Source organism: Nylanderia fulva, unplaced genomic scaffold, assembly GCF_048542155.1.
Source record: "Nylanderia fulva isolate GAGA-0341 unplaced genomic scaffold, ASM4854215v1 Scaffold43, whole genome shotgun sequence".
Classification (NCBI taxonomy): domain Eukaryota; kingdom Metazoa; phylum Arthropoda; class Insecta; order Hymenoptera; family Formicidae; genus Nylanderia; species Nylanderia fulva.
In genome coordinates, this window is record NW_028190510.1 from 953,995 (window position 1) to 976,353 (window position 22,359).

The following is a 22,359-nucleotide window of genomic DNA, read 5'->3' on the forward strand; positions in this document are numbered from 1 at the left end:
CACTTTATTTCTTTAGGGGGAATAGGGGATACATGGAATTAAAAATCTCTTGTAGAGATTATTCCAATTTTATATCTTGGCCGTGTCCAAGTAAAAATTTGGTGCCTTGTGCACAGGTATTTAATTCTAACGAAAAAATTTAGTTTCGTTTAGAATAACGCACTGTCATCCGCGATTTGGCTCTTATTGCCTATCTTATATATGTTAAATTTATATTTATATATTACAGAGCCTAGTTAAACTCTTAATATTTATTAATTTAAATTTTTTTAGTGTAGTTACTATTTTTAAGTTATACTAGTTTAAGGAAAAATTCTTCGACAGCTTCACTGTAAAAAAATATGTATCTAATATATTATACATAAAAATACATAAAATTATATGAATAATAAATGTAAAATTTCATTATTTCTATTGTAATTTTGCACTTATTATTCAAGGATATTTACATATTTTTATGTAATTTTATGTATAATATTAGGTACATATTTATTCGAGAAAAAATTTCGCAACTAAACCTTGACAAAATTATGGATTTTTTCTTTAAAATTTAATTTCGTAATTTAAATTAATTTCGTTCCTTTTATTACAAAAATTAAAAATTAATTTACTAATTTATATAAAAAATTAATATATTATTAAAAAATGAATATATTAATTGATATTAAAAAAATTAATTTTACAGTGCATGCTGATTTAAAAAAGGAACTTCCTCCCCTGTTTATTTCCAACTCTGATAATACCTACACTTTTACGAGTCTTTCTTCGAGCGGAAGAAAGCAGATAACTCGTTTCTCGCGTTTAATTTTTCTCGGCGGAGGAAAAACCTTGGACAAACCTCCACGTCTATAATATTCCGGATGTGTGGTCGGTTGAACCGCGAATGAAATCAATATATGCAAAAAAGTCGGGTAGGGAAAATGACGCGTTATCGCGATATATATACACATAATAACTTTCACCGTTCGAATGCGAGATTCGTGAGATATCGGAGCTCCCTATCGGAGCGATCGGCTTCATAATCGGCGCGGCAAATTTCCAATTTCAAGTCTGCTCCTATAACGAGAAACTTTTCCGCCGACGTGAACGAGCCAAGTCGGTTATAGCCGAGTGATGTTGTATTATCTCTGCCTCGATGTACCCGCTGCTTTAGCTGCAGTAGTAGTCGACCTCGATTTCCATCCATCTATACAGGTACTTGAACTTCCTACGTCTATATATCTGATATCGCACACTCTGCAATGGAAATTGATTGTCTGCATTACGTAGTTTACGGCAATAAATATCAAATCGTTTTCGCGCTTTGATTAATCGCGCACCTTATTTTCACGCAATATCACATTTGCACTGCGAATGCAGTAGCATGGCTATAATATATTGAACACAATAATCAGTGTTGTGCTTAGATGATTTGAAAATTAGCTAGATAAAGGTGAGATAAAAATATGGAAATTCAGCTTAAATGATGATGATTTTGGTTTAAATAGAAAATATAAAAAAATGGAAATTAGAAGAGGCATAATGTAAATATATTTTTGTTTATAAATAATATATATATATATATATATATATAATATAATATATAATATAAATTTTTATCATTTACTGCTTAAGTTCTAGTACACTGAAAAAAATTTAGTTAATTCTTATAAGTATTTATTTCAACACTGTCAAATAAATAATTTATTTGAAACTAATATTATTTATTTGATATTTGTTTCAAATAAATGATTGATTTGAAACTAATATTATTTATTTGATATTTGTTTCAAATAAATGATTCATTTGACAGTATTGAACTAAATATGTGTTCATTTAACACATTTTTTTCAGTGCACTTATATATTTCAAGTTGAGTACACTGAAAAAAAATTTAGTTAATTCTTATATCAAATATTTTTCATATCAAATAAATATTATTAGTTTCCAATAAATGATTTATTTGGTAGTATTGAAATAAATGCTTATAAGAATGAACTAAAATTTTTTCAGTGCATCTAATGTTTGTAATAATACACAATATAATAAGACACGCTTCTGTACAAGAAATTAGTTTCATATTAAAATTAATTGCGCGGTAAAAGATTGAAAAGAAAGATATTTCTTAAATACTAGGGATTGAAGTCGTTTGCGCCAAATTAAAGCACGGAGTCTTTTTAACGCACGATATTTATGTTCATCGCGATCCGTGAAGTCGAAAATGAAAACCTCTCTCGCCGGTGAATCGCTGGACCGGTTAAGTGATCGAATTAAAAACCGCCATGTCGGGTTCGCGAGTTGGACTTGGTGAGGGATTATTTGCTTCTCGGTGCGAGAGAGTAGTTCCCACCGGTGCCGTATATAGTCCTAAATACTCAAAATTAAACAATCATATATAGTAGGCCAACTAAACGAGCAAATAAATAAGATGTAAAAATTTTTTTATTAATAGTTAAATCATTAAATTAACATTCCGTTACAGAATCGATATAAATTGTAAACGTTTCGACTGCACTACAGTCTTTATCAATACATAAAAATTAAATATTAAAATATAAAGTTAGATGTTAAAAATACAAAGTTAGTTAAATATTAAAATATAAAATTGAAACGATTCTTCGCTGTTGACCAATAGATATGCAAGGCGATTGGTCTGAGATGCCAAGTTATGCGACATTTGAGCATGCTACGGATATAATACGCGAATTAAATCAATGTCAGAAAATATTAAAAAATCTTTCAACTTACATTATCGTTTTAACAAGTCCTTTTCCCCGATATTTCAAGTGTGTGTTGCGAAGTCTGAATACCAAATGTCAAAATAGAGAGCGTGATGTATTTATTTATTACCAATGTTTTTTCTAAATTATGATTCAGCAAATTTTTTAAGTATGTCAAAATAACTACTGTCTAACAATTCGGTGTCTGTATTTAAATTAATTCCATTTTTCTGTTCTTTAATGTGGATCATTTCAGATATTAGTCTTTTTTGGTAATTCTTTTCATGATCCATAATTTTAATATTATCCCAGTCAAATGTATGTTGTTCGTTTAGAATGTGTTCCGTGATAACCGAATGTCTAGCAGAGTCTAATTTAATATTATTTTTATGTTCTTTAAGTCTCGTTCCTAGCTGTCTTTTTGTCTGTCCGACATATGTGGCGTCACAATCGTTGCAATTCAATTTGTAAATAACGTTAGAATTCGTGGGGCAATTATTTTTGTCCTTTTGAACTCTTATGAAGTCATTTAATTTTTTAATGCAACGATATCCTACCACTACGTCAGGTCTTCTTATTGCTGAAGCAACTTTCTCAGATATTGATTCTATATATGGTATGACAAAATATTTAATGTTAGTATTAGTATTATTAGTATCTGTTATATTGTTATTATTAGGCTTGTTAAATTTCTTAGTTGAGAGATTTTTCAATCTGCGTTTTATTTCTGTGAAAATTAGATCAAGAGGATAACCGTTGGATAGCAAAATGTTAGTAGCTTTCTCTATATTTTTTTTGTGAAATTGCGGATGTGATAGTAATAAAGCTCTATCTACCAAGTTATAAATTGTTCCTATTTTATGACAAGTCGGATGATTTGAAAAAAATGAAAGTAATCTACCTGAGAATGTCTTTTTGTGATACCAATCTAAATAAATTTTGTTATCTATTACTTTGATCATTATGTCTAAAAAGCTTATACAACGATTATCCTCCTTTTCCAATGTAAATTGTAGTCTATCGTTATAATTGTTGAATTCGTTCAAAACATATGTAATATTGTCAGCGGAAGTGCATAAAATAATGTCGTCTACATAACGGAAATAGAAAGTCATTTCGCAATTTAAATTACTAATTACTAATGTTTCCAAGTCCTGCATGACTATATCGGCAATGATCGGAGAAAGTGGGGAACCCATAGGAGTCCCATAAATTTGTTTGTAAGTTATGTTATTAAAAGTGAAAAATGTAGAAGTTAATATAAATTTTATCATACCTATGAATTCATTTTTGGGAATCTTTGTGTGTGACTCTATAAAATGCCATCTATTGTTGATGCCGTTTAATGCAAGATCTACGGAAACATTAGTAAATAATGAAACAACGTCCAATGAAGCTATTATGTCGGTATCTTGTATTGTTTTCCCTGGTAGAATGTTGCATATATCAAAACTGTTATTTACAAAACTGTCCGCTCTAGGAAGGCTATCTTTTAGAATTTTATGAAAGAAAGAAGCAATATTATATAGAGAAGTATTTATTGAGGAAACTATTAATCTAAAAGGAATATTTTCCTTGTGGATCTTGGGGAGCCCATAAGCTTTAGGAAGAAGAGAGTCGCTTGAAAATAAATAATAATATTCTTTTTAGTTGATGAAGTCCTAAATACTGATTTCGCTGATGCACGGAGCGACCCGTAAATTTACGATCATTAAACTCGAGAAATTACCTTCTTATCTCGACGCACCTCAATTTATAGCGATGACTTGTTTGCCGTAAATTTAATGCGCGCCGCGTATTAATCCCGCGTAATTAATATCTACCGCCTAGCACATTGTTGTGTCAGATGGATATTTATATCGGTTTCCGTAATAAACCCCGCGACATCTTCGACAACGACATATATGTATCGCAGGATTTTAATTTCAATCGGGATTTTTCATTGTGAGAGAAAAATTGGTTTTGGGAAAGTTCACATTATCAAATATAATTAATATCATATACAGGGTTTGTCCGGAAAGTAATGCGTCGCATTTTTTTAAAAAAGAATTTATTGATCGCATAGGTAAAACAACTTAAAATTGTTCGAAGTATGACCCTTCTGCGTCAATACATTTTTGCCAACGCGATTTCCATGCGTCATAAGATTTCTGGAACTCCTTGACTGGGATGCTGTTCAGGGAGGCCGTCGAAGTAGCTTGTACGTTGTCAACCGACTCGAGCTGTTGTCCTTTGAGCTCCCTTTTCAGCCGAGGAAATAAAAAAAAGTCCGCCGGGGCCAAGTCGGGACTGTAGGGCGGCTGCGGAAATTGGGATTATCTGCACAGAGTTGCTTGAGTTCTTCACAAACTTCCACTCGGTGTTGCTTTTGCGCATCGGTCAACACTCTGGGCACAAGTTTTGCGCAAATCTTCCGCATGGCCAAGTCTTCCGATACAATCTCGTGAACAATCGTTTTCGGCAAGTTCAATAATTCCGACATTAAGCGAACATTCATTCGACGGTCTGAATTCAATAATTGGCGCACACGAGTCACATTGTCGTCCGTTCGCGATGTTGACGGGCGTCCTGCGCGGGCCTCGTCGGCGACCTCCTTCCGACCTTCTCTAAACATCTTGTGCCATCTGTTTGACTGCGATTTGGAAAGGCAATCGTCCCCGAAAACTTTCTTGAGCATTTCAAAAGTTTCCAGCGGCGTCTTGTCCAGCTTCACGCAAAACTTTATCGCATAGCGTTGCTCTATCGTTCTCTCCATCACAAGTTCGACGCGACCACTAAGCAGAGGTTCACAGAATAAGCCGTCCTAACCCTCCAAGCGCATGGAAACAATTGAGCGACCTACCGTTGGAAAGCTAAGGGTACCCCCCTTCCTCCCCAACCGGTCCCATCGCTCTGCGATGTATAGTCGCGTCACAAAAAAATGCGACGCATTACTTTCCGGACAAACCGGAATTATATATTAAATTATATCATATACTATATATTATATTATATATTATATTATATATTAAATTATGTATTATATATTTAATTATATATTAAATAATAATAATATGAATAATATTATATGTATATACATATAGAGAATTTTCTCTTAGAATTTTACCCTAAAAATCATGGTATATGGAACAATTTTATAAGAATTTTTCTGTTTAATATTTCCCACAATAAAACATATTAAATATCTATCACAATAAGATATTTAATATCTCTCTTATAAAATATATAATTCTTATATAAAATTTTTCAAATATCATATTGTTCCACGATTATCATGATTTTCAGAGTAAATTCTAAGAGACAAATTATTTGGGAAGATATGGAAATTTAGGTATATGTATAAATTCAAAATGACATTTTATAAAATTAATTACAAAAAGAAAAGGTGGTTTTTTAAAATATAAATTATAATATATATATATATAATAGGATAATATATTATATATATTATATATTATATTATGTTATACTATATATAATATCGACGATATTATTCTGTTATATTATATCATATTATATTATAATATATTATATTATATATAATTTATAATAATATTATTAATTAAATATCCTCTGCATTATTACATTATTAATAATATATTAATTGCATATATAATATATATAATAATTAATTTGAATGAAATAAATACATAACCGTATTCGATACAATTAATATCCCTTTTTCTCTGAAACGCAAAAAAAAAAAAAAAAGAACGCAATAAAAGTACACTGAGAAAATGTTGTCCGAGAATTTGATCCCGCATCTTTCCTGTTCTTCGCGTTGCAGTAATGGATGCACCGCGTCGCGTCACTCGTTACCGTTCCGGCGCAGCATAGCGTATTTGTATTAGCCTCTCGAGCGCGGGTTACCCGAGCATAAGTGCAATTCAGACATACACATACCGTGTGTATCCTGTTGGTGCGCTCCCCTCGTCAGGTTGAAGACACACTCCGGTCTAAAGCGAAAGTCGAACGCGATCTCTTTCGTTCGCCTCACCTTCGGCTGACCTCCTCGTTTCTTCTTCTCCAGGCGAGTATATCTGCTTGTATATATATATATATATATATATATATATATATATATATATATATATATGTATATATATGTATATATATGCTCCGTCTTTATTTCTCCGTTTTCCGGAATATATCCTCGATATCGTTCCTCTCTCTCTTTTCTCTTCCTCTCTCTCTCAATCTCTCTATCTCTTTCTCTTTTCCTCTTGTGCAATGACAAACCGTCTCCGCCTGGTACGAGCTAATCGGTACTCGTTATATAAAGTGACGACCGCGCGACATCGTGTCAAGAACTCTGGACTCGTAAAGCGGATCGGAGTAAGTGGGGAATGATCGATTTTGACATAAGAGGAGCAAGTCCGAGAATTTTTGACGATTAAAAAAAATGAAATCCGCACGCAGAGAATTTTTTCAATTCTTCAATTTTGTGGAAAAAATCGTGGAACAATATGGGAGAATTTTATCAGAATTTTACCACAATAAAAATATGTTATATTTTATGGGGATATTTATATTATTTATTGTGTGGTAAATATTAATCAGAGAACTCGTATAAAATTCTTCCAATGCATGATTTTCAGGGTAAATTTTAAGAAAAAATTCTCTCTGTGCAAAAGATTATTATTTTCGTTTATTATTGAGATGAGAGGGAAGTAAAAAAATTTGCGATGACAAGATTGAAAATACAAAAATATCACATACACACAAAGTTTATTTTTTGAAGTAAAAATTTCTTAATAAACAAAAATATTATTCTGTGAAAGAAATTAAAAATTCTGGAATTTGAAAAAAATTATATTGCAGTAGAAAAATATAGACGCGTAAATCTATTCATTTATATATATATATATATATATATATATATATATCACATATATATATTTTTTTTATTGTGGTAAATATTAATCAGAGAAACTCTTATAAAATTCTTCCAATACCAAATTATTTCATAATTTTTAGGATAAATTCTAAGAAAAAATTCTCTCTGTGCAAAAGATTATTATTTTTGTTTATTATTGAAATGAGAGGGAAGTAAAAAAGTTTGCGATAACAAGATTGAAATTACAAAAATATCACATACACACGAAGTTTATTTTTTGAGGTAAAAATTTCTTAATAAACAAAAATGCTTATATTATTCTGTAGAAGAAATTAAAAATTCTGGAATTTGAATAAAATTATATTACAGTAGAAAAATATAGACACATAGATCTATTTATTTAAATATATTGAATTTATTCTAAAAATAAGCATCTTTCTCTGAATTTGAATTTTCGTAGGTTTTTGCGAGAAGGAATGATTTTTTAAACTTTTTACATTATTTTCCGCTGCGTTTAGGTTTGGTTGGAACTTTGCCCCGCGAAATCACTTCTCTCATATCTCGGAACGTGACATAAACCATTCGCACTTACCCAAACATTCGTTAATGTTTTAACATGGACAACGCAGGTTAGGCTGGACTGTGTATGTATACAATACGTGCGAAAGATGACAAATATATTCTGTCACTTGTTCGAGTCGAAAATATTTGGGCGAAATTTCACTAAATTTTATCGCGATTTCGTAATGGCCGTAATCGTAAAAAATACACGCGGGATTATATCATATCGTAATAAATTTTTTTATTACAATTTTTATTACGCTCGACATAATAATTAGGAAAAAAAAACTGAAGTGGTATAAAGAATTATTGAGAAAAATGATAACAGAAATGATTGATAATAATCTCAGGAAATAGAGATTATAGCGTGATAGGAACAATTCTTATCAATCTCTCACGATATAATAATTATAAAAAATGTAATAATAAATAAAAAATATTTCTAAAACCGAGTGATGAATTGCTGGATATAAATAAAAATTCAATATGCGATGAAAGGAAAATGCTTTCATAACGTCAACGCTTTGAATTTGAACGTTCGCAGCACTTTAAAAATATTCGCTGTCACGGATCGATAAATGTTATTCGGCCTTATATTACTTTCGCGTAAAACTTAGCCGTCATTTAACTTTTATATTACACATAATTATTACGTAAAACCACGAAATTGAAAAAAATGTTTTCGATGTTGCGGCATTCGTTAACGGGCGAAAATTCTGCGGTTTACATAAACGAAGTGAGAAATCGTTATCGTTTTTCGTTTAATAACATCTCTATGCGACGAAAACACAATTATGGGAGAATGAGCTACTCAAGTGTTTCGCCGAAACTTCGATATCTATCGTAGTCTGTCTGGATCGAGTAAAGTGATAAAATAGTGAATTCCGGTTCACGCGAGACATTTATAATCTCCGTTTGCTTCTGGTATCGCGAGAATTTTCATTCGTTGCATATGCTGTAAAAAATATGTAATATATTACATAAAAATATGTAAAATTACATAAATAATAAATGTACTTTTACACATATATAAAAATATTTATTACATATATAAAATTTATATATTATATATATAAAATACATATTACATATATAAAATTTTACATATATAAAAATATTTATTATATAGAAAAAGATTGCTAAAATCCTTTCTGATTACATTGTAAAAAATATGTAAAATTACATTTATTATTTATGTAATTTTACATATTTATTGTAATATGTAATTTTACGTATTTATACATTATAAATGTAATTTTACATATTTTTTACAGTGTAATTGGAAAGGATTTTAGCAATTTTTTTCTATGATAAATATTTTTCTTGTCACGTAGCTTGTGTCGATCAATGACAACAGCCGAAATAATTATAAATAGCATTGAGACGCGAATCGAGGCGTAACAACGTCAGCTAACAATGAGCGAAAGTTCCTCGGCTGACCATCTCGACGAGAAAGCAAATGGAAAACGTCACGCCGGCGTGTTTTGTAAGTTAAAATATCGAGTCGCCGTCGAGAGACAGGAATAAAATCTATAGGATAACTATGTAAGATATGTAATTCGACAGTTACTAAGTAGTATACCATAATGTAAATTGAATCAAAACTGACGCAACAAGTGGAAGAAAATATTTATTTTCGTTCCTGTACAGTCCAATTAATGAAAATATCATTTTAATTTCTTTTTTTTTTTGAAGGACGTATTCTTGGTGGGCGGATAAATATTCGCTAATCATGGATTACGTAATTTAAATTCAGTAGACGATGATTTTATATAGAGAGATCCTATTTTCAAGCCGCTGATTATTTGGCGCCAAATTTTTCTCGCCGAGCAAATGTCATTAATAGCGATGATTCAAATAAAGCAGAGTTATTATTATAATTATATTATATATAATTATATAATATATATAACATATATAATATATCTAATATATATTATAATTATACATATATTGTATAGGTATTAATAATTATACATAAAGAGAATTTTTATTTTCGCATTTACCCTGAAAATCAAAAAGAATTTTATATAAGGCGTTCGATTAATTTTACTATATATGTATATAGTAAAATTAATCAACAAAATTAAACAATCATATATAGTAGGCCAACTAAACGAGCAAATAAATAAGATGTAAAAAATTTTTTTTATTAATAGTTAAATCATTAAATTAACATTCCGTTACAGAATCGATATAAATTGTAAACGTTTCGACTGCACTACAGTCTTTATCAATACATAAAAATTAAATATTAAAATATAAAGTTAGATGTTAAAAATACAAAGTTAGTTAAATATTAAAATATAATATTGAAACGATTCTTCGCTGTTGACCAATAGATATGCAAGGCGATTGGTCTGAGATGCCAAGTTATGCGATATTTGAGCATGATTATCGTTTTAACAAGTCCTTTTCCCCGATATTTCAAGTGTGTGTTGCGAAGTCTGAATACCTGCCTTGCATATCTATTGGTCAACAGCGAAGAATCGTTTCAATTTTATATTTTAATATTTAACTAACTTTGTATTTTTAACATCTAACTTTATATTTTAATATTTAATTTTTATGTATTGATAAAGACTGTAGTGCAGTCGAAACGTTTACAATTTATATCGATTCTGTAACGGAATGTTAATTTAATGATTTAACTATTAATAAAAAAAATTTTTTACATCTTATTTATTTGCTCGTTTAGTTGGCCTACTATATATGATTGTTTAATTTTGTTTAATTTATACGAGCCTTTCATTAATTAAAATTAATCAAACATTTTATATCTTATTGTTATAGATATTTAATATTTTTTATTGTGGTAAATATTAATTTGAGAAACTCATATAAAATTCATCCAATACCATATATTGTTTCACAATTACCATGATTTTCAAGGTAAATTTTAAAAGAAAGTTCTTTGTGTATTTATACACTGAAAAAATTTATTGAATTCGAATAAATATTTATTTCAATACTGCCTTATAAATCATTTATGTGAAAATAATAATATCGATTTGATGTGAAAAATATTTATTCGATATAAGAAAATCTTTTTCAAAACAGATAAATATTTATTTGTTTCAAATAAAGATTTATTAGACAGCATTGAAATCAATATTTATTAAATAATTTAATAATTTTTTTTTCAATGTATATTACAATTATAATCGAAGAGTTCCGAAAAATTGTTTAAAAAAATATTTTTTTAAAAAGCTTCTTAATCATATTTTTCTATCAAAATATGTTTTAAACAATTTTTTGGAACTCTTTTCGATTATAATTGTAATATATATTGAAAACAAATTATTAAATTAATAAATATTTATTTTTTAAAATAAAAAATAAAGAACATTGAACAAACTTAATTAAAAATAGGATCAAAAAATAATTGTTAAAAAAAGATCCTTTAAATGAGAAAGCAAGTAGCCAAATTTCATAAGCGCGATTTGGATCTCCCTTGAAGTGATTCGGCAGCAGCAGGTTAAATACGCGCAGTCGGGAGTTCTAGTCAGTTCTAGTCGCGGTTTCTGTGAGAAACTAAGTCGCCGCGGTCGTCCTCGTCATCACGTCACGTCGTCGTGTCTATCTATCTATCGGTCAGCACGCGCGGAGGTGGGGTACATACATACAAGTCAGCCGCTCGACGACGGTGTCCCGACGTGAACATCCAGCTTGCCGTCGACTTGCGCGCTCAGTCAAGCCGAAACCGCGCGATAGAGCGCCGCGTTTCACCGTTTCTCCGACGCCGCTCTCGCGGTCCAGGAGTAACAATAAATCCGCGGCGACCAGCCGCGATTTTCCTTGTCGCGAGTTTCCCAGTCGCGAGTGCGCGAGTTCCCTCGTCGCGAGTGCGCGAGTTCCCTCTCTCTCCCGACAGGTAGTGATAATAATTAAGTCGCACGATAATAATTAAATATAATAATAATAAATAAATGTGTGACAGTGCCAAGGATACGCGGGAGATATGTAAACCAAGTAGAATATTAAATGAATTCATGATGCTACCGCTGTCTTCACGGTTAACCAGGCGGAACTCACTTACGGGATATGATGTCAGTGGAATAAACGAAGGGGACGTGCGCCTTATCGGTAGTCGACGTATATCGATAGGCCTTAAAAAGCGCGCTGAATCATCGCGCACTTAAAATTGACGACCCGTCATTTACGACTGCGGTTGGCCTTTATACGAATATAATATAAGTGTCGCGCAAAATTCTACGTAGATACGAGGGAGAAAGAATTGGGTGCACTTTGTTATTTTTTCAAATCGAATAAATGCAACCGCGTAATCAGCGAGGTAAAGATCAAAAGGATCCAAGTCTTCTATTAAACGCACCCTTGTCCTCTCTCTCTCTCTCTCTCTCTCTCTCTCTCTCTTTTTCTCGTATTATTACTTACACGCAACGGAAAATCATGGTAGGACTGTCAGAGACCGTTGGCTTTCACGACGATATTTACACTCGACTGCATTCTGAAAATCGCACGCTGTCAGTGCGCGACGATGAAAAAGAGGAAAGAGTTTCGTGTAAAACGATTCTATTAAGAACACTAGATAAGGCCGTGAGAACGGTGTAAACGAGAAATAAAGGATTCCTCTAGCTGGCTGAATTTCAAGCAATTTGGTTATTTGAATGAGGAATATAATAGAGTGAGTCACGTGTGGTAAAATTATGAGAATAGAATAAACACGAACGAAGAGAAGGAAAATAGAAAATATTTAGAAAGTTTATAATCTTTGAAGCCTGATGATATTTCCACCATATGTATATTAGAAATCTCTGGCGAAGATTTTTTAACGCCGAGGATTAATAACGAGTTGAGAATAGTATAGCGATACTAAACAGCAAAGCGTATAGAATATTTATTAATAAATTTAACTTAAAGGTTTTTTCCACGTAAATACATTTAGTATTTGGCCTCAAATTAAATTAGCAAGAATATTAAATTGCGCGCATGAAAAAATGTAGAATACATATTTCAATAATTTACATTAATTATTAGATGTATTTATGTTATATGATTTTAGTCGAGGAGTGATAAACCATAAGCAATAATCCGCAAAAATGCGATAACTAATAGAGAAAGTGTTTTCTTTTGCTCGAATATCGATAAACAAAATCTGGTAGAAGTGAAAACAAGATCTTGCAAAGAACCGCTCATTTATATCCGATATACATAAATATTTACAGATTATTCCTATATTTATCAAGAGAAGAAAAATGTCGCTGTCAATTTAAATAAATATTACGCAGATACTATTTACTATATAAAAATAAAATAAATATATAATATAATAAAATAAAAAAATTATATATATATATATATATAATTCAATATAATAACATAAAAAAATAGATATATAATTTAAAAATAGTATATAAAAATTAAAAAAAAATGAGCTCGCAAAAATGCGAGATTTTCGCGTCGATTTTCGCGTCGGCGAACCAACCGGGGCTTTTAAAAGTATTGAAAATTCGCGGACGCCGAAGCGAAATGAAAGCGGAGTCGTCTCGACAAAGTGGAGCCTCCATCGCGGCAGTCACGTGTATATTAAACTGCTACGATAATGATATGTATTAAATTCACGCCGTGTACGTCACGAAGCGGCGCCTGATGTTCGAAAGCAATTTGGACGACGTGTATTCCTGTCCTCTCCGAATAATCCGTAACGCATCTGTATAATATATACGAGAGGATCCTCTCCTTCGGCTGCGATGATTTTCCATTCTAAACCAATTGCGAGAGTAATATATGCACGCGCAGATTAAATTAATGACCGTTGCATCGGAAAAAGTTGACGGTAAAGTTAATATTTTTGCATCGCTAAATAGAGACTGTGTATTGATTATACTATATTGAATAATACCTCGTCAAGGAGAGAGAAATAATAAATTGTACACGATAATCCGCTTCGCAATATCCTTGAGAATTTTCATTTAAAGTTAATCAATTATATATGTGATGCGCGGTTTTACTTGCAAACAATTTCATGGAAAAATAAAAATTATGTATAATTAAATTAAAAGTAAAAGAAAAGATAAAAGAAAATACGAAGAAATATTCAGCTTATATGGTAGTTTTTGTTTCTCAAGAAACCGCACCAGTTTTCTAATAATTAATAATTATTCTATATAAAATGTAAAATATCAAGTAACTCTAATATAAAACAAAGTGATAAATATAAGGCCAACTTATCGAGCTGAATATTCGAGATGTTCAGTCAACTACCATTTATTACATGTATAAATTATAAAACTACAGTCATTATATTATATTAAAACTAACGCAAATTAACGCAAATTACAATCATTCTATAAACGTTTCGACCGCACGCGGTCTTCTTCAGTATAATTATTGAAAAATAAATTCTTACAATTCACATGATATCGAAATTTAATTATAGTTATTCAGAATCGAGAGTTTTTGAGCAATTAACGCGTGTTTCAATCCGTCCTGTCCAACAATGTTCGCCTCGATATGATCTCTGATTTTGTTCAGATCTCGGATGATTTCATCGTTAATATGCGAGAAATTAACCCGTACCGTAGGCGCTGCGATTAATAAGAAATTACCGATCAACGTATGTCCAAATTATAATATATATCCCCTACAATTGGTAGTATGCTTACCTATCATCGTTCTTCTTGACAATTTTGCTACTTATTAACAGTTATTAAGGATGACACTTAACAACAACAATACAGAAAGACAGCTCATTTTAAACTCTACTTGATCGGAGAGCGTGCGTGTTTATATATGATCTAATATCTATGTTTTACTCGTTAATGTCCTATTTGTCCTATTATTATTTATTGTTCGCTAATATATCCAAAATATCAAAATACGACTCGCTAAGTAACTCAGTATCTTTGTTTAAATTTAGTCCATTTTTTTGTTCCTTGATATGTAGCATCTCAGAAATGAGTCTTTTATAATAATTATTTTCGTTGTCCATGATCTTAACATTGTCCCAATTAAAAGTATGATGTTCATTTATTATGTGTTCAGAAATTACTGAATGTTTCGTTGAGTCCAACCTAATATTATTTTTATGTTCTTTTATTCGCGTCTGCAATTGCCTCTTTGTTTGGCCTACATAAGATGCATTACAATTATTGCAACTGATCTTATAAACCACATTCGAATTGCATGGATGTTTAGTTTTATCTTTCTGTGCTTTAATAATATTATCCAGTTTGTTGAGACATCTATACCCTACCATACAATTTTTATTTTTCACCGAGGAAACAATCATTTCTGAGACCCTATCTATATACGGAATGACAAAGAATTTTTTATTAACCGAGTCATTTCTTATACTTTTTGTTCTTTCTATGTTGGCCTGTCTCTCTAAAATGCTCCCCTTAGATATGATGTGTTCTATCCGATGATTAATTTTGTTAAAAATCAGATCAAGAGGGTAACCATTGCTTCTGAGTATATTAATAATTAACTCCAAATTTTTATTAAAAAATAGTGGATGTGATAGCAATAGACATCTGTCTACAAGGTTATATATTATTCCAATTTTGTGGCATAATGGGTGGTTTGAATAAAATGATAACGTCCTTCCTGAGAAGGTTTCTTTTTGATACCAGTCTATATATATTTTGTTATTAATAATTTTAAGTGATAAATCTAAGAAATTCAAGCTATGATTAACCTCTTGTTCGACCGTGAATTTAAGTCTTTCATGATAGTTGTTAAAATTATTCACAATCTGAGTCATATTAGTCATAGAGGTGGCCACTATTATGTCATCCACATAACGAAAATAAAACAAACATTCCAAATTCAACGCTTTGAGAACTGTATCCTCAAGATCTTGCATAACCAGGTCTGCAATAATTGGTGATAACGGTGACCCCATAGGGGTCCCAAACGTCTGTTTATAAATTATGTCATCAAATGTAAAATATGTAGAAGTCAATATGAATTTTATACCCCCCAAAAATTCGTTTTTCGGTATTTTAGTATTTATTCCAATGTGATCCCATCTATCGTTAATACCGTCAATCGCAAGATCCAGAGGAACGTTCGTAAACAAAGACACCACATCCAAGGAAAACATCCTATCATTCTCATCAATCTTTTTACCAGACAATATGCTGTACAAATCAAAACTATTATTAATATGACTTTTCGCTTTGGGTAGGCTAGTTCGTAAGGTGTTTTGTAAAAACGAAGCCAGCGAGTATAGAGCCGTATCAACCGATGAAACTATGATTCTAACCAACCGTTATCACCAATTATTGCAGACCTGGTTATGCAAGATCTTGAGGATACAGTTCTCAAAGCGTTGAATTTGGAATGTTTGTTTTATTTTCGTTATGTGGATGACATAATAGTGGCCACCTCTATGACTAATATGACTCAGATTGTGAATAATTTTAACAACTATCATGAAAGACTTAAATTCACGGTCGAACAAGAGGTTAATCATAGCTTGAATTTCTTAGATTTATCACTTAAAATTATTAATAACAAAATATATATAGACTGGTATCAAAAAGAAACCTTCTCAGGAAGGACGTTATCATTTTATTCAAACCACCCATTATGCCACAAAATTGGAATAATATATAACCTTGTAGACAGATGTCTATTGCTATCACATCCACTATTTTTTAATAAAAATTTGGAGTTAATTATTAATATACTCAGAAGCAATGGTTACCCTCTTGATCTGATTTTTAACAAAATTAATCATCGGATAGAACACATCATATCTAAGGGGAGCATTTTAGAGAGACAGGCCAACATAGAAAGAACAAAAAGTATAAGAAATGACTCGGTTAATAAAAAATTCTTTGTCATTCCGTATATAGATAGGGTCTCAGAAATGATTGTTTCCTCGGTGAAAAATAAAAATTGTATGGTAGGGTATAGATGTCTCAACAAACTGGATAATATTATTAAAGCACAGAAAGATAAAACTAAACATCCATGCAATTCGAATGTGGTTTATAAGATCAGTTGCAATAATTGTAATGCATCTTATGTAGGCCAAACAAAGAGGCAATTGCAGACGCGAATAAAAGAACATAAAAATAATATTAGGTTGGACTCAACGAAACATTCAGTAATTTCTGAACACATAATAAATGAACATCATACTTTTAATTGGGACAATGTTAAGATCATGGACAACGAAAATAATTATTATAAAAGACTCATTTCTGAGATGCTACATATCAAGGAACAAAAAAATGGACTAAATTTAAACAAAGATACTGAGTTACTTAGCGAGTCGTATTTTGATATTTTGGATATATTAGCGAACAATAAATAATAATAGGACAAATAGGACATTAACGAGTAAAACATAGATATTAGATCATATATAAACACGCACGCTCTCCGATCAAGTAGAGTTTAAAATGAGCTGTCTTTCTGTATTGTTGTTGTTAAGTGTCATCCTTAATAACTGTTAATAAGTAGCAAAATTGTCAAGAAGAACGATGATAGGTAAGCATACTACCAATTGTAGGGGATATATATTATAATTTGGACATACGTTGATCGGTAATTTCTTATTAATCGCAGCGCCTACGGTACGGGTTAATTTCTCGCATATTAACGATGAAATCATCCGAGATCTGAACAAAATCAGAGATCATATCGAGGCGAACATTGTTGGACAGGACGGATTGAAACACGCGTTAATTGCTCAAAAACTCTCGATTCTGAATAACTATAATTAAATTTCGATATCATGTGAATTGTAAGAATTTATTTTTCAATAATTATACTGAAGAAGACCGCGTGCGGTCGAAACGTTTATAGAATGATTGTAATTTGCGTTAATTTGCGTTAGTTTTAATATAATATAATGACTGTAGTTTTATAATTTATACATGTAATAAATGGTAGTTGACTGAACATCTCGAATATTCAGCTCGATAAGTTGGCCTTATATTTATCACTTTGTTTTCAATACACGAGCGACAATTATATTAATTTATCTCTAATATAAATATTTTTGCCAAGTACTTTTAAGCAAAATATGCATTTCTTATAGATTCGAAATGACAAAAAAAATTTTTTTCAGGATCAAACAAGTTTTATGGGAAAATAGCTTCTTCTTAATTTTTGGTTTAATAAGTCAAGTTATAGTAATAAATTATAGTAATAATTTATAATAATAAATTATAATAAACAAAATGTTTTTGGGTAATGAATATATTTATTATATATTTTTTCCTTTAAATCTATAATAATTTAATTCCTATATTAAAATTCAAAATAACTTTAAAACCTGATGTGATGAATTTGGATAGTAGCATTATTTTTTGTAGCAAAAAAAATCTATAAGAAACATCAACTCTACTAAAAGTTATTTCACAATATTTTTTTGTCGGTCTGCGCAACTAATAATCATAAAATATACCTGTTTTCGTTCTGCATTATTATTTTTCTCTCAAGCCCTATTAAAATATATATCTGTGTAATTCTTCGGTTAAACGTAGAATTTTGTGTAATTACACTGAAAAAAAATTACTAAATTAAGGAATATTTCTTTGAATATTGTCAAAAGAATCATTTATTTGAAATAAATAAATATTTATTTTGTTTTGAAAAGGATTTTCTTATATCAAATAAATATTTTTCATATCAAATTAATATTATTAGTATTGAAATAAATACTTATTCGAATTCAATAAACGTTTTTTAGTGTAATAATTATAAAATATCTCAGTTATTATTTTTTTCTCAAGCCCTATTAAAATATATCTGTGTAATTCTTTGGTTAAACGAAGAATTATTTATAAAAAACATCTAATACTTTGATTAGAGTTACCTACTTAACACAATTTTTATCGGTCTGTGTAATTAATAATTATATCATAGTTTTCGTTATTATTTTTTTCTCAAGCCTTATTAAAATATATTTGTGTAATTCTTCGGTTAAACGAAGAATTCTGTAATTAATAATTATAAAATATATCAGTTTTCGTTATTATTTTTCTCAAGCCCTATTAAAATCTATCTGTGTAATCCTTCGGTTAAACGAAGAATTATTTATAAAAAAAACATCTAATACTTTGATTAGAGTTACTTAACAACATTTTTTATCGGTCTGCATTTTCGTTATTATTTTTCTTTCAAGCCCTATTAAAATATATTTGTGTAATTCTTCGGTTAAAGGAAGAATTCTGCAATTAATAATTATAAAATATATCAGTTTTCGTAATTATTTTTTTCTCAAGTTTATTAAAATATATCTGTGTAATCCTTCGGTTGAACGAAGAATTATGCATCCGTGACGCGGATTGACCTTCCTCCGACGTGACCGGAGTCGTGTCGGTCCGGTATAGCGGATTGGGCCGTAATACCGAGATATAGCGGATTGGCGAACGTCGCTCTCGAAATAATATCGGTTTAAAGGTCCGAACACGTTCGGATGAGCACCGTGTACGTACATATGTATGTATATCAGGGAACTGTATAACGCGATAACTGTGTTAAACACAGCATCTTATATGCACACGCATATAAGCGAGCACGTGGAGCACGGACACATAGTACAAATAGCATTACCGGTACCGTTAATACCATTCGCAGCGATATCTAGTTGCCCACGAGGAGAGAATGTTGCATATGCACGTACGTTCGTGTGTGGGAGCGCGAATCCGCCTTTTTCGCGTGAGAGACTCGGGTACAATGATATCGGGATAATCGAACCCGGCGCGCGCTTTCGAGCGATGTGCTTTGAAAAATGCAAGAAACACTGCCTTCCGCGAGTTACGGGATCTCTCGACTTTCGACTACGAGAAGTCGCGCTTTTTACACTTGGCTTCTCTCTCCCGAGCCGAAATGTATGCATATTTCTCATTATTTTGCATATAGAAAGTATGTAGCCAGACGAATTTGACGGTGAATAAAATTTAAAATCGAGAATCAATTATTTCGCTACACTGAATAAAAATTTGTTAACTTGACTAAACCTTTCAACGAAATATTATTTTGTTAATTGAACCTATACAAATATTTAAATTAAATATAACATGTTAATAATTTAGTTGAAAAGTTTAGTCAAGTTAACAAAATTTTTTTTTAGTGTACACAGAGAGAATTTTCTCTTAAAATTTACCCTGAAATTATGGGAATCGATAATTAATCATGATTAATATTTATCACAATAAAAAATATTAAAGATACAATATAAAATATGTACGATTAATTTTACTACGTACGTATTAATAATCATTTATTTGAAACTAATAATATTTGATTTGATGTAAAAAATATTTATTTGATATAAGAAAATTATTTCCAAAACATAAATACTTATTTGTTTCAAATAAGTAATTTATTAGACAGTATTGAAATGAATATTTTTTACTCATCTCTCATAACTCGTCTAAGAGTCTTGACGTGTTGTCAAACCGACACTATATTCGTTCTTGACATCTTAAAATTATAATTTTATTTTAATTTCACAAGTATGTTTTGCTTCTTTTTATTATTTTGTAATATTGTTAAGTAAAGTAATTTTTTTTTATTGTATTAATCTCTGTACTGTATTTCTTCTCTATGTATATCTAGATCACTTGATAAGGACTCAAAGAAGGGTCGAAACGTTGTGATTTTATAAATAATATTTGCTAGTACGGTCGAGAGAAGAGTTTTACTTTTTTAAATTCTGTCTGGCGATTCTCAAATATCTACGAATATTTTTTAATTTAATAATTTTTTTCAGTGTAGTAAATATTACTCAGAAATAAAATTCTTCCAATTCCATGATTTTTATAGGATAAATTCTAATGGAAAATTCTCTCCGTGTATTAAAAAAATGATACCGCAAAATGCAATTCAAAATTTACGCGGATTTGCAGATATATTTATTTATTAATTTTTGCGACGTTAAATTGTTTAAAAATATTCGGCGAAAATATTTTTTATGCATCTCTGAACTACCTCAGAAAAGTATCTCGTATATCTCGCACGAGGAAAAGTCTTACTGCAGAAATGGATAGCCCGCGTTCGCTATCTATTTTATTATTCAACTCGAACGTCTTGATGCATTTTCCCGAAAGTATCCGATCCGCACGGATTTCGCGAAAATAAATTTATCTCTCTCTTTCCCGACGAGATGTGTATATGTCGAATAAAATGCGCGAGGCTATGTATTTCCTACGCTTGCGTTTTATACGAACCGTTATCCGCGAGCCGGACATTTTCGCCCGCGTTTAGTCAAACGAGAACTCGCGGGCGCGTGTAGTAAAATCAAATAAAATTTATCAACTACGTACATTTATATGGAAAGGCGCTGATGTCGAAGCTTTCTCGATGAGAGTGTTTGAAAATTTGAGAACGAGAGAGAGAGTGAGAAAAATCTCGCGTATTATTGATTGACACCGCGTGAGATGAAATTTATTCGATCTCGGGAGGAATAAAAATACCTCTCGACATTTAGTGGATTATAAAAATAGTTTGCATAGCAGTGCTATTGTGAAAAATTTAATAATGGGTCGGAAATATTTTGCATACGTTTAAGGGGATGCTGCCGTTGTTCTGTTTCACCGACTTTAAGTTAAGGTTAGATTCACTTTTTATTGAATATACAGATTGAAAAATCCTCCAGACTTTTAATCTCATTTTTATTACTTCTGTCATGTCATTATTCTTTCATGTCATCTCTATTGGGAGCGCCATATTTTGTGCACAAATAAACTGCAGAACTTTTGTATTAAATAAGTATTGTCATGAGCTGAGGCAAGAGGCCGATAAAAAACTGTAGTTTTTTAACTTTTATTATTTTTTATACGAAATTAAGCGCTCTCCGTTCATTATTATCAATATTTTAATTATGGAGAAGGATTTTTCAATCTGTATAGCCAATAAAAAGAAAAACCCTTGAACTCAAAGTCAGTAAGACAGTCATGGTCAGCATTCCCTTAATGTCAAACTTTAATATAGATATAAATTTAAAATGATAAAGTTAAATATTTCTCTAATGGGAAAAAAGAATTTATTCTTATGTTTCTTTATTCTCAGAATATTTTATATAGATATGAATAAATAATAAAAGAATATGTATATTTATATATTTTTCTGCTACGTCATAAAGATTTGAAATTTAGATTACTGCACTTATGAGTAAGATAATCTTTGAACAAAATTAAATGCGCAGTATATTTATGTACATACATACAGCTGGATATAAAAACACTTTTGTTTTGTTTTAATAGTGTGCAAATTTCACAGTATTACATCACTTGCATGGAAATCCACTCTCAACCTCCACGTTACAGATAGAGT

General features: G+C 30.7%; 1 protein-coding gene across 4 annotated transcripts in view; it reads left to right on the forward strand.

The window, feature by feature from the left end:
* Positions 1-22,359, forward strand: part of siz (Brefeldin-resistant Arf-GEF family protein schizo) — an 84,345-nt gene that overhangs the window by 35,882 nt on the left and 26,104 nt on the right. The window contains exon 1 of one of the 4 annotated variants that reach the window (XM_029311243.2): positions 11,763-11,971. The exons of 2 other annotated variants lie outside the window; for them this stretch is intronic. The gene's annotated coding sequence lies outside the window, so the exon portion shown is untranslated. Of the gene's footprint in view, positions 1-11,762; positions 11,972-12,206; positions 12,392-22,359 lie in introns of those variants that run through there. One more of the 4 variants, XM_085486440.1, reaches the window with a different exon arrangement.